The 12,832-nt window shown below is 51.9% G+C and overlaps 1 long non-coding RNA gene across 1 annotated transcript in view; it reads left to right on the forward strand.

Moving 5' to 3' along the window:
• The first annotated feature begins 471 nt into the window (after positions 1–471).
• Positions 472–12,832, forward strand: part of LOC131402290 (uncharacterized) — a 77,361-nt gene continuing 65,000 nt past the window's right edge. The window contains exon 1 of the long non-coding RNA XR_009218502.1: positions 472–519. This is a non-coding gene — a long non-coding RNA (uncharacterized LOC131402290). The remainder of the gene's footprint in view (positions 520–12,832) is intronic.

Genomic DNA, 12,832 nt, shown 5'->3' on the forward strand with positions numbered 1-12,832 from the left:
TCCCCAGAGAGCTGTGGAGGGTGTTGTTCCATCTCAGGGGGAGCTCCGTGCATCAGCCTGGTGGGAGGGAGGGCGCATGAGCATTGATTGGGGTGCCTGGACCTTCTTTGGATTCCTTCTTTATTTTTAGCCAAATTGATTAACTTCAAAAATTCCTCTGTTTCAGTTCTATTCCTGTTTGTCTTTAAAAAAGTTTCTCTCTAGATCCTCGCATTATGCTGGTGGGTCTAAACACCAGTCTCAGCTCGGGCAGCATATTAAAATCACCAAGCGATTTAGTTTGTATTATTTTACCTTCGCACCTGTGTCTAACTCTGCCTTCTTTTTGACCTAGAGAGTTTCCCTAACAGTTACTATGTGTGTGTGGGGGGGCCACCAGTGAGGAATGACAGAGGAGAGGCCAGAACCCCGCAGTGCTTACCATGACCATATCTCTTGCTTCTCCCCAGCTTGCCCTCAGTCATTAGCGGAAGTCACAAAGTCCACAGAACGCAGGCCTTCGATGGACAGGTGGTCCGGGTAAGAGGCGTGGGCTGAGAGCCAATCATTCTGCCCCCTGGGGCACTTTTGAAAGGGAGAAACTTGGGTAGGGTGATGGCAAATTTGTTAGGGGGATTTTCTGAGTTAATAAATTATTTTATGCAAATGATTGCCTGACTACTGTAGACCAGGATGTACAGTACTGGAACATGGGGTAGCAAGTTGAATAAGGTTTGGGGGGGATAACACTCTAGTGGGAGAGACCATTGAAAAAACTAGCTGTACCCGAGTGTGTCCCGGCGCTGTGTGTGTTCCAGGCTGCCTTTATCTTGTTCACCATTTATTCCCACGCCTGGGGCAGTTCCTGGCACATGGTAGATATCTATAATCAATACTTAAATACATAAATGAATGCATACAGAAAGTGCTATAAGAGTACCAAAAGGGGAATTGTTAAGTCCGTGGGGTGGAATGGAAGGGAGAGAAGGCATCGTGGAGGAGGTGGCAGAGGAATCTACCAGATAGGCCGGGGATGGAGGGTGGGAGGGTTTCATGGCAGAGGGGAGGGGGCAGGTGGAGACTTTAACTGCTGAGAGCATGCTGGGTGGCTGGAGTTTGGCATGCTTACAGGGGAGTGCTGTGGCATAGGCTGGAAGACAGGTGGAGAGTGAGCGATGCAGGGTTTTCTAGGGTTGGGGGAGGAGGTGATGAAGGCCACTTGGGAAGGCGTGGGGAGAAGGGACATGTGGAGAGACATGTAAGGAGGATTGACCAGATTTGGGGCTTGATAAGAGGTCCAGGGAGTGAGCTAGAAGGAGTGGAGCCTGACTCCACTGGCAAATGAGTGGCTGCTGATGTTCTCAACTCAGATGGGGGAGTCCTGGAGGAGGGGCAGGCTTGGGTTGAGTGGGAGGGAGACGCGAGGAGGAGGTAGAGAGTGAAATTGCTTTTAGTATGCAGTAGAGTGTGGTGCTTCTTGCACAGACTTGAAAGTCCCATGGATGCGAATTCAAGTCCCTGCTTCCCCACATATTAACTGGATGACTTTGGGCAAGTTACCAACCTTCTCTGAGATTCAGTTTCTTCGTAAGTGTTCTTGGTTATTGACTTAGCACAGTGCCTGGCATAATAAGCATTTAGTAAACAGTGCTTTTCATTAGGCAGTTAGAAAAGCAGGTCTGGAACTCAGTAGAGTTGTTGAGAGTGGAGATAACAGGGTAGAGGTGAGAGAGAAAGCCTTGGAAATGGATGCAGCCTCCCAGGGGAGCGTGAAGAGGAGGAGAGAAGAGGGCAGAAGACAGACCTTGGAGAAGGATTCCAACACTGAAGGGTAAGGAGTAAGGCTGAGCTAAGGAACAAGATTGGAAGCTACTGGAGAGGCAGAAGAGAGGGATGGGGAAGAGAAAGGCTTGTGGAGGAGGGAGTGGTTCCTCAGGGATGGACTGGGATGGAGGAGCTCTTGGGTCTTCTCCTTAGGACATCTCGTCCTTTCCTTAGCAAGAGCCACATCAGTGGAGAGGCAGGCAGAAACCAGGCTGCAGTGGAGTGAGAAAGAATAAGAAGTGAAGGTTGTGTGGGGCAGCCTGCCTGGATCCGGCCCCCTCGGGGCTCAGGAGCAGTAGGGAATGCTCCCGTACTTTGGGTCCCTTGAGCAGGACACTGGGCTTCCAAGGATTTCTTCTCATCAGCCTTTCCTCTGTTTGTCTGATAGGTCGCCAGTGGTCAGGACTATAGTCTGTTCCTAACGGATAAAGGAGAGTTCTATTCTGGTGGATAGGGCGCAGCTGGGCAAAGAGGTAGTGGACCTTACACTCCCTTGGGATGGTGCAGTATGGAGCTGTGAGCGGTGGGGCTCTCATGGGCTAGAACCACCTGCCTTCATTTGACTCTTACCTCTCTTATCACTTCCTGGGGCCACTGTTCTGTTTGTCCCTTCCCAGTACCCTCACCCTGGCTCCCATGGAAAGGAAACGATAAAGGATTGGGTGGAGGATTAGAGCCACCCCTCAGCAGAAGAGCTGTGAGCCTTTCTCTCAGCAGAGACAGGAAACTGTGTGAGGCTTTCAAAGAGAAAACAAGTGTCCCCTAAAAGGAGCTTGATGTTCACTGATTTGAGAAGAATGTGATTGATGCAGGGAGGAATGATTGAGAAATATTCTCAAGCTTGTATATTTAACCTTTTTGTTTCTGATATTGGTCTGAAGGGAGGGCCATTAAATATAAGAGTAAATCTTTTAGAAATCCTCAGTGATCCTACCAGCACATGAAATCGTCTTTGTTCATTGTCTAGTGTTTTCTTCCAGTCCTCGTTCAGATGTGCACTACTTTTCTTTTCCCCCAAAGCCCCAGTAGATAGTTGTATGCCATAGGTGCACATCCATCTAGTTGCTGTATGTGGGACACGGCCTCAGCATGGCCGGAGAAGCGGTGCGTTGGTGCGCGCCCAGGATCTGAACCCGGGCCGCCAGCAGCGGAGTGTGGGCACTTAAGCGCTAAGCCACGGGTCCGGCCCCTTTTTTCTTTTCTTTATTTTTTTTTGATGAGAAAGATTCGCCCTGAGATACCATCCGATGCCAATCCTCCTCTTTTGTCTAACAAAGATTGCCCCTGGGCTAACTTCTGTGCCCATCTTCCTCTACTCCACATGGGACGCCGCCACAGCATGGCTTGACAAGTGGTGCTTCGGTGCACGCCCGGGATCTGTACCTGGGAGTCCCGGGTCGCCGCAACGGAGGAGCGTGCACACTTAACCGCTCCGCCACCGGGATGGGCCCCATGTGTGCACATTTGTATACAGTAATCACACCATAGATGTGGTTTTACATGCTTGTTTTATCATTTATACTTACATAAAGCATTTTTCCATGGTCGTAATGTTTTCACAGTTACAGTTTTTCATATTTGTATGATATAGCATCAATTTAATTTATCATAATTAATTATTCATTTAACCATTTTATTAAATAATTACGTAAGCATTTCCCTGTTGTCAGGTGGCATACTTCTTTGGAGGCGGAGTGCAGTGGCCGTTGGAGATATCATGACATTTATCTTGCGTGAATACGTGACTTTTTCTTTCGTTTGGATTATTGCTCTAGGATAAATCCCAGGAGTGTCAACGGAGTAGGATATTTTTATTGTTGTCAGAATGTGTTGTTAAATTGCTTTCCAGAAGTTTTACCAGTTGATACTGCCGGCAGCAGTGGGTAGAAGTACCACTTGAATTTTGTGGGTGAGGCATCTGGGGGGGCTTAGCTGGGTCTTTGGCTCTGAGTCTCTCAAAGGCTGCAGTCATCGTAGGGTTCCACTGGGAAGGCTCTGCTTCCAGGAGCACACCGATGGTTGTTTGCAGGATTCAGGGACCCCAATTCCTTGCTGGTAGTTGTCCAGCAAATGGTTGCTGGCCAAGCCTTCCTCCGTTCCTTGCCATGTAGGCTTCTCCCTGTGGCAGCTCCCAACATGGCAGCTGGCTCCGTCAGAGTGACCAAATGAGAGGGTAAGACGGAGTGCCAGTGAGACAGAAGCCGGTGTTCTCTCCTTTAATCTGGGCAGTGACCTCCCTTCACTTTTGCTGGCCTTCTGCTTGTGAGAAGCAAGGCACTAGGTCCAGCCCCCACACAAGGGTGGGGAGTACACGTGGGTGTGAACAGCAGGAGACGGGGATCACTAGGGGCCATTATAGAAGTAGCCCGCCACAACCATGATCTTGACTGTGGCCTGAGCCTCCCCCTGTCAGTGACAACAGTGATTTCTTTCCAGTGGCCCTTGCCAGAGCACAGTTAGGTAAAGAAGCTCTCTGCGAGCCAGGCAGCAGAGGCCAGGCCCCAGCTCTGCCAGCCTCGCTCACCTAGGTGTACACTTTCTGGGTCAGTAAACCCCTCTTTTCCTTTGAGTCAACTTAGGGACTGTTGTTGTTCCGCTGTCTTCACCAAAGCACTTAGAATCTGTCTTTCCAAAGCACTTAGAATCTGCCTTTCCAAAGTTATCCCTCAGCAGAGGCACCAAGATCAAATCCTGCTAGAAAGCTAAGTTGGCCACACTTCATCCTCCAGACCGCTGACCCTCCCATCTCGCTCTCAGCAGAAGAACCTGCCTCCTGTTTCATAGAGGAAACAGATGCCGTCAGCTGAGAAAGCCCTCAGTTTCCCACTCGGACTCCTGCACACTTGCCTCTACCTTTCCCCGCCCTGGGTCCCTTCCCTTTATAGCGGTGGGGGAAGTGTGTCTCATCCTGCTGAAGCTGATGCTTCTCTCTGTGTCCTGGATCCCATCTCCCCCCCGTTCCTCAGAAGCCTCACTCCATCTGCTGGGCCTTCTTCCCCACAACTTCAGCCTCTCCCTCTCTACTCGTCCCTCACCATCAGCATTTACACATGACTCAGGTGTCTTCCATGTTAAGGGGCCCTGTGTGGAGCCCTCCACATCCTCCCGTTCCCCCAAGTCTCACCCCTTCGCTTCACCTCCTGTCTCCACTTCTAGGCCAGACTTCTCAGGAGCTGCATTGACTTACTGTCCCCATTTCCTCGTCTCCTTCTCATTCCTCTGTCCGTTCCACTCAGCTTCCACCCTTATCATTTTGCTGAGTGGCTCTTGCTAGGGTTACGGTGACCTCCATGTTGCTGAAAACAAGAATAAAGCACCTGGAGACCATTGTCCAATTTTTCCCTTTCTTGATCTCTCAGCAGCGTTTGACATTGGCTGTGACGTGCCGAGCATCTTGGTGAAGAGCGGTCTTCCTTTCGCCCCTGTGACTGGGCTCTCTGAGGGCTCTCTTCCTTTCTCGTTCCTTCTGGGCTCATTTCCTGGCTGTGCTCCTGGGCCAGGCCCTCCCATGTCGGAGGTCCCCATGGCAGGACTGTGCTCTCCTCCTTTCCTCTGCCTTCTCCTTCAGAAGGTCTCACCCTCACCGTGGCTGCAGTCACCGTCTGTGTGCTCAGGACTCTCCAGCTGGCAGCTGAGGCCCAGCCTGCTCTTGGGAGGTGCAGACATCTCTCAGTGCCACTTGACGTTTGCCCTTGGCCATCTCTAAGCACTGTGAGTTCAGTGGGTCCAAAAGTGAACCCCTGCTCGTCCCCCACCTGCTCCTTCTCCACTGTTTGCCACGTCCACTCAAGTTCCCCTCTAGGAATCATGTCCACTCCTTACTTAGAACACTTACCGGCTACGCATTGTGCTGAGAATAAAGACCAGACCCTTCCGTGGTCTACAGCATCCTGCATGATCTGCCCTCCCTGCTCCCCACTGGCGTCTTGCAAATATTCCCCCTCGTCCCCTGACTTCATCCACTGGGCCCTTGTTTAAACTCCCTCAGTGGGCCATGGCCCCTCCCTCCCTGTGCAGGTGCTGTCTCCCCTACGTGGAATACCGTGTTCTCCCCTCCCCTCCACACTCCTACTCATCCCTCAGACTGCATGGATAGAGTGAAGCCTCCTAAACGCTCCTGCCCATGAACTACTTCAGGCTCCCTGAGTTTCCTCACGGAGGCCCCTGTCCTGCCATCCTTGCAGTCAGCACAGATTAATTGGGTGATAATTTTGGCTGACCTCTGCCTCCTCCACTAGACTGAACTCAGAGAAAGGGACCGGGTCTCTTCCTTCCCCTCATATTCCCATCACCAGTTAGATGTTTAGCATATGTTTGCTGTTTGGGACATATTTGTGGAGTGAATGAATGACCTGGCACTTATCTGCTCCTTCCGTTCACCAGAATCCTTCCAAGTTCTCACCGGTTTGTCTTCCTAACAGTATGGACCCTTCCTGTGACTCGGGTGAACGTCCCCCGGTACTTGCCCTTCTCAGTTGTGGGGACCGTTAAGCACATGGCGTGTAGGGGCACTGGCTGTGCTGTATGAAATGGTGAGAGCCTCTTGCAGGCAGGTCATTGGGAAGCTCTAGAGGGGTCGATGGTGAAGGGTCGGTGTCTGTTGGATTCACAGGCACAGACCTCAGCCTGAGGGAGGGAACGTGGCTGTGGGAAGACCTAGTTAGAGTGAGTACAGTTAATAGAGGGTGAGGGTGACGTTCCTGACAGAACGATAGTAGCCCTGGTTTCTCTGTAGACAAATAGCCAGCCCAGAGCTTAGTAATTCTGTAGTAAACCTCTGGAGTGGAGAAGGAACTGCTTTCTCCCCCTCCCGTCGCCTGGGCCAGAGACTCTGGCCCTGCCTTCTCCAGAGAGGCTGCACCAAGAAACAGAGACAGAGGGAGAAGAGCCTTAGGGTTTCGACGCTGAGGTCCATGCCCCTGGCATGAAACATCTGGCACCACTGATGGGTATTCCACTTTTTATAAGCAAAACATCATTTCTGATACTTTTCGGGATCTGGCCCTAAGTTGTTTTGTACTTGGCTTGCTCTCCTGGTCAGTGTGAATCTTAGAGCTGTTAGTAGGGGGACAACTGCCCTTCTGAGGCTCTCCTGTGTTCACATGGGGTTTCTGGGTGATTTGTTGACTAGGCCCCTCCAGCTTGCCCTCCAGGTGTGGGAAGTTTGTATTCTGAGCTTGGTTAGTTTGCTTGACATACGCCCAGAGTAAGAATTTAAAAGAGGAGAAAAGAAACTGATTCTTTTCCAAGTGTCATTAATTTGTTTTTGCCAAGCAAGGAGGAGAAAACAATCCCTGTGGATCTAAAGCATCCCGGCGGTGCAGTTTGAATTTCTGGTGAAGAGGGCTGCACTTGGTTTGACTTACTGACCGCTGTTTTTACTGTCATGTAGAAGGACATGTTTTTGTCTGAGGCTACGGAATTCTTGGCAAAGGACCAAACCTAGTGGAAACTGCTCTTCCGGAAGTGATTCCACCCACTCTCTTCAGCTTGATGGAGTTCAACCCAGAAGTCCAGGTTTCCCGCATTTGCTGTGGACTCAGCCGCGTTGCTCCTCTTACCAGTAAGTGGCCAAGCCCGTGTGGCCCCAGTGACGGGCCGAGCTGCATTCTCTTAGGTTCACCCCAAGCCGTGGGCAGCTTTCAGTGTCCATCCATCCAGTGGAGGGGCGCCCCACGTGGATAATTACAGAGAGCAGCTCATCCAGACGTTGTTTGGCTTGAAGTTGTATAATGTGTGTCTTTTTTCATCCTGGAGTTTTGTTTTTGGTTTCTTTGGTTTGTGGTTGGGCTCATGTGAAAGTGAATTTTCTCAAGAGGACGCCAGTCGGTGGTAGGAGGGGGACCCTCGAGATGTCGGCGTGCTGGGGAACCCAGCAGAGTTTTGGTGAATCCCCGGGAGAGCCATTGGGAAATGAAAGTGTGGGACTCATCCCGCTCCTGGCCAAGCCCAAACCCTGACCCGACCCAGGAATGGGGGACGGCAGGACGCTGATTTGTCAGATGCCCTGGGGTTTTGTGGAGGAAAATATGCCCCATTTCTCCAAAGTGCCGGGAGAGAATGATCAAAGCCAAGGCTGGAATGGAGCTGTTCTTGAAGTTTTGCCCAGTTACAAAGACGTCAGACACCCAGGTGCCTCCCGCCCTCGGTTGTGCGCTTTCCTTGATTGCCTCTCCCGTTCCAGCACAGTAACTGTCGGGTCAGTCTGCTGCTCTTTAGTTGACCTGACTGGTAAGACTGAAGAAAATTAATTTCATTCTGTGAGGATCCTCACGTAAATTCGCTATTTCCTTGCACCTAAGAGTGTTAATTTGTAAATCTCAGTTACTCATCTCTGGTGAGTTATTGTTCTCTCTTTAGGCGTCTGGGCCGGGACAAGGAGTTGGGTCATCCTCGTTTGTGTTCTCTGGCCCCACGCTCCTGTGAGGACTATCCAAGTGCCCCCCGACCCAGAGTCCTGACTGCCCTTCAGTTGTCTTCTGAGGTTCAGATCTCAGGCCTGTAACACACACGGGCTGTGGCGTGGACTGTGGGGGGGTGACTGTGTGCACAGCACCCTCGGTCACAGTGATGACCGGGGTAGTCCCTCAGCACCGTCACTCGGAGTCAGCACTTCCATATGCTAATGTATTGAGGGTGCCAGACTCTTCTACAGCTATTTTGATTTAAAAAATGAGAGTCATTATGGACTCAGTCTGGAGGTATCAATGATCTATGGCTTAAACTGTGCAGAGTCACATCCTTGGAAATCCGTATGAAATGTGCCAAGTATTCAACTAGAGTACACTGTTTTCTGTTTGCTGTCATGCCATGTGGACGTTTTGGGTCACACCGAAATGAAATCCCCTGCTAGATTTCCCCCAAGACCCCACAGCCACCCTCCAAGTGCCGTGACTGTCCTCAGTAGAGGGAGCATCAGAGCTGGGTATCTCCCCTTCTGTGCCCAGCATTTGCATGTGGTCAGCTGGGAGTTGGACTTGGTTGGTTTCCCCTGAGATCTGCTAACCTTTTGGGGGCCAGACTGAATTGTTCTGTTAAATATGTAAAATCTGAGGGTGGAGGCCCCAGGGTGGTGGTTAGACCAGAGGGCCTCTGACAGATGGGAGCAAAGGGATTCCTTATTAATCAGTCAGATTATTTTAGTCCTGGCTTCTCCATGTCTTGTCTACTTCTTCTGCTTCTCAGGTGGAGGTGGTTAAATGGGGCCTCTGTGCCAAGGAATGCCTAGAGCTGATGTGGACGGAAGTGGTATCTAAAGGCTGGGTAGCGGGAGGCTGCCCCACGAGGTCTGGGGTCCCATCCTGGAGGTGGGCATTCCCGAGCTCAGTCTAGATCTGTTCTCCTGGACTGTCCTCTAGAGCACTCTTGTCTGTTCTTGTCCCTCCCGGCACTTTTTACAGTTTGTAAACATGTATATATAGGTTTGATCGTTTGTTTCTTTCTAACTGTTTGACTAGCTCCTGCCCCATGAGGACAGGAAGCGTACGTGTTCACTCACTGTCCTGTCCCAGCTCTCAGCACACAGACATCGACCCGGCCCAAAGAGGTGCCCAGTCACCCTGTGTCCCTTGACCAAATGCTCCCGAGTTGTGGAAACCCAGACAAGGAATGACAGATGGAGGTCTCCCTCTATCAGGACATGACCAGGACTGGAGTGTGCTCAGACTTCGGGAGGTGTGGAGGGCAGGGTGTGGTCGGATGTGGCTGTGGGTGAGGGGCGTGCATAAGGGGCGAGCAGAGTGGGCCATGACTGTGGGTGAGGGGCGTGCATAAGGGGCGAGCAGAGGGGGCCGTGTCCAGGAGCCTCCTGGGCCTACAGCTCCGTGCGTGTGCTCTTCTCCATATGACGGACACACCGTCATTCTGGGCTTGCACATATCTTTGGTTTGGGGATAGTATACCTTTCCCTTCAAGAGGAGGCGTTAATGCCTGGTAGAAATGGAAGTTTAACATGGGGTTCTGTTTGTACCTGGTTCTAGAAAGCCGGTTCTCATGACCCTCCTCTTCTTGGTGACTTTCCCCTGGCCTAGCCTAGCCAAGCCACCCTTTTCCTTTCTGTGGAGACAAAGGAGAGCTGTTTGTGTGAGGCAAGAACATCCGAGGCTGCCTGGGAATCGGTTGCCTGGAAGACCGTTACTTGCCATGGAGCGTAAGGCTGGACTGGACGGGCGTGAGTGCGTGCCCACAGAGCAGACTACCTGATGTGGCAGCAGCGTCCAGTGTGTGGCTGGGCCAGGACCAGGTCCCTGGGCACTGCTTCCCCTCCCAGGTCCCCGCTGGCCTCCTCCTGCCCCAGCGCACCCTCTGCCAGGGCATCAGGAGAGACCGCGTAGTGGTGAAGAGCCAGAGCGAGCGCCCAGCAGCAGCTTCTCAGGCTGCAGGCTCCCTGGTGCTGCGCTCCTTCTTGGGGCTGTGAGTGAGCAGCCTGTGCAAGCAGGGGACAGCCTGACCAAGGGTTCCAGTCCCATGGTGCCCTGGAAGAGGCCTCATCAGAGGCTGTCTACGGGCACGTGGAGCAGAAAAACAGAGGCCCCCCGGGACCTCACTCAGGCAGAAGCTACAGGCCGGGCTCCACGAGGCCCAGAGGGGCTCCCAAGGGGGAAAGATTTGAAATGACAAAGCTGGCGTGCCAGGAGCTGTTTGCAGAGGCCCATTTGGAGGAATGATTTACAGCGCATTTAAAAGAAAGCAGGATATTTAATGTTTAGAGTGCCTTACCACAGCCACCCAAGTGAAATATAATGGTTTTCATACCGGGGAGGATGCAATTAGACCAAAAGGCTCATTTCAGAGTTAAAGGGTTCTTTCTTAAATTGTAGTTTATCTTACTGTTTACTAAGTCAGTTCTTCTAAACAAAGCTATTGATATTTTTGGACACAGAACATATGTACTTGGTACAAAGTGTCTTATGAAAACTAAGTCTCCCGTCTCTTGTCCCAGAGGCACCACCGGTTCTGGTTCTCATGTTCCCTCCAGAGAAAGACTGCGGAGAGAGCATCTGTGCGCGCGCGCGCGACCATGTGCACACACAGACCTAAGTATTTCCTTTGCAGGCAGGATTTTAATAATGTCTTTTGAAATTGTGAAAAGCATTTTTAAAAAACACTTGTAAAAATGCAAAAGGAATGTATAATTTAAATACAATAAGGATTTATCTTTCAAAAACCCACTGCAGAGTGTTTCGAGGCACTTTGCTGTTTCAGGGGCTGTTTCCATCGGGCCTTCCCTCTGCCGCTGGCTCTCCTGGTTCCCTGTGACCTCGGCAGGCCCAAACACACAGAAACTGTCTTTGTTTGCTATAATTTATCGTTTTTTTTCCCTGCGAAAAGTCTGTCTGCAGGCTCCGGGCTCCTGTCACTTCAGTGAGTGTGTGATGACACCCTGAATGCAGTGACCACGGGCCACTCCGACGTGTCCTCTGGCTGTCATGACGTCTTACACTCAGGCTCTGTACTTCTGCATGTATTCGGGTCTGTAGAGGAGGGCAGTGCAGAGCACGAGTGGCAGGTGTGGCCTGAGAAGGTGGAGGGACTCTCGTCACACTGTGGCCACCACAGTCTCCCTCAGTGGATAGCCATTCCCAGGGGCCTAGGTCTCGGTCTTCTGTTACCTGACCACATGCCGAGCATACAGGCTGCCACTCCATGATGATTTCTGGCGGGGACGGGGGTCTCTTGCTGGCATGCAGACCCTGACATCAGTGAATCCAAAACACTTGGCCTGCCATTCTCGTCAGGTCCGCCCCTGACTCACTCAGGAGAGTCCTGTCCTGACCACGTTTGTTTCTTGAATATGTGGTTGTCTCACATTTTCATGAGGTTAGGAAACACCTACTGTGCACTCACTGTGTTCATGTGACACAGTCAGACGCTGAGCACCACACGGCAGGAAGAGTGCTCTGACTTGGCACAGCAGGTGACAGTCTCGATGAGCACCTGGCACAGGGTAGACACTCGGGCTGTATTGCTGAAGATTCACACTGTTCTCTCTCACATTACACTCAGGTCCCAGCACCTCCTGACCAGCAGCAGACTTACTCACACCTTCTGAGGGCCAGTCTCCCTGCAGGGGCTGCATGGGAGCTGCTCAGGTGCCTCGGCCTAACCATGCTGCCTGACCTTCCCAGAGACCACTTCAGATGGCCTTGGGGGTGGCCCCCAGGACTGGGGTGGCTCTGTGAGGCCTCCATTCTCCTGGGGCCTGCCCTGCCACGTGATTGAGCCCCAGGAATGTATCACCTCCCCCCAGGAGACCACACTTGCCTTCTCTCTCCCAGGGTGCATCACCCAGCTACCCTCATGCGCTCATGCTCAAGAAACCCAGCCTTTCTTCCACACAAACCTTGATATTTCACACGGAACAGCCCAGATTGAGCTTGAGCTGGAGACAGTGCTTGGAGTCCCTCTCGTTGTGATTTTCTTGGGGCCACACTGAGGCCATGCTGTGCAGTCAAGTTTAAAAGGAAAAATCCCAAGAGTGTGGTCACCTCCTCGAACCAGGAGTCCATTGTCTTGCTAGGGAGGCAAACAGGTGGGATGTAGCTGGTGTGGGGGCTGCCCATGAGGAGCGGAGAGACTTGGTCTTGCTGTCGCTCTGGTAGGGTGGTGCCAGCTGTTGCCAGAGAAGAGCACAGGAATCTGGGCCCAACAGAAAAATGGCCCGTGTGAGTCCACCCTCAGAGACTGAAGCTGAACAGGTTCAGGCTCATGACTGGAAGCTGTTCCTCAGCTAAGTCATCCACCCTCATTACAGCGGGAGAACCCTGAAGATGAAGCAAAGGCCTGATTGGGTCCCTGTTCCTGTCTGACTGTACGCCAGGAGTTGCCAGGTGCAGGGGATGCAGTGGTGATAAGGACGCGTTCATTCCAGCTGGCGCATCGGGCGACAGGCTGCCTCTAATGATCTGGCCTCAAACTAGGGAATCAAGATGAGGCCGCCTGCCCCCAGAGCATCCGAAGGAGGCCATGTTCATGAGGGGGTTCCTTTGGGCAGGTTCTACACCTCACCCTGGGCCTCACAACCTTGCCT

The sequence above is a fragment of the Diceros bicornis genome (genome assembly GCF_020826845.1).
Source record: "Diceros bicornis minor isolate mBicDic1 chromosome 39 unlocalized genomic scaffold, mDicBic1.mat.cur SUPER_39_unloc_1, whole genome shotgun sequence".
In the NCBI taxonomy this organism is placed as follows: domain Eukaryota; kingdom Metazoa; phylum Chordata; class Mammalia; order Perissodactyla; family Rhinocerotidae; genus Diceros; species Diceros bicornis.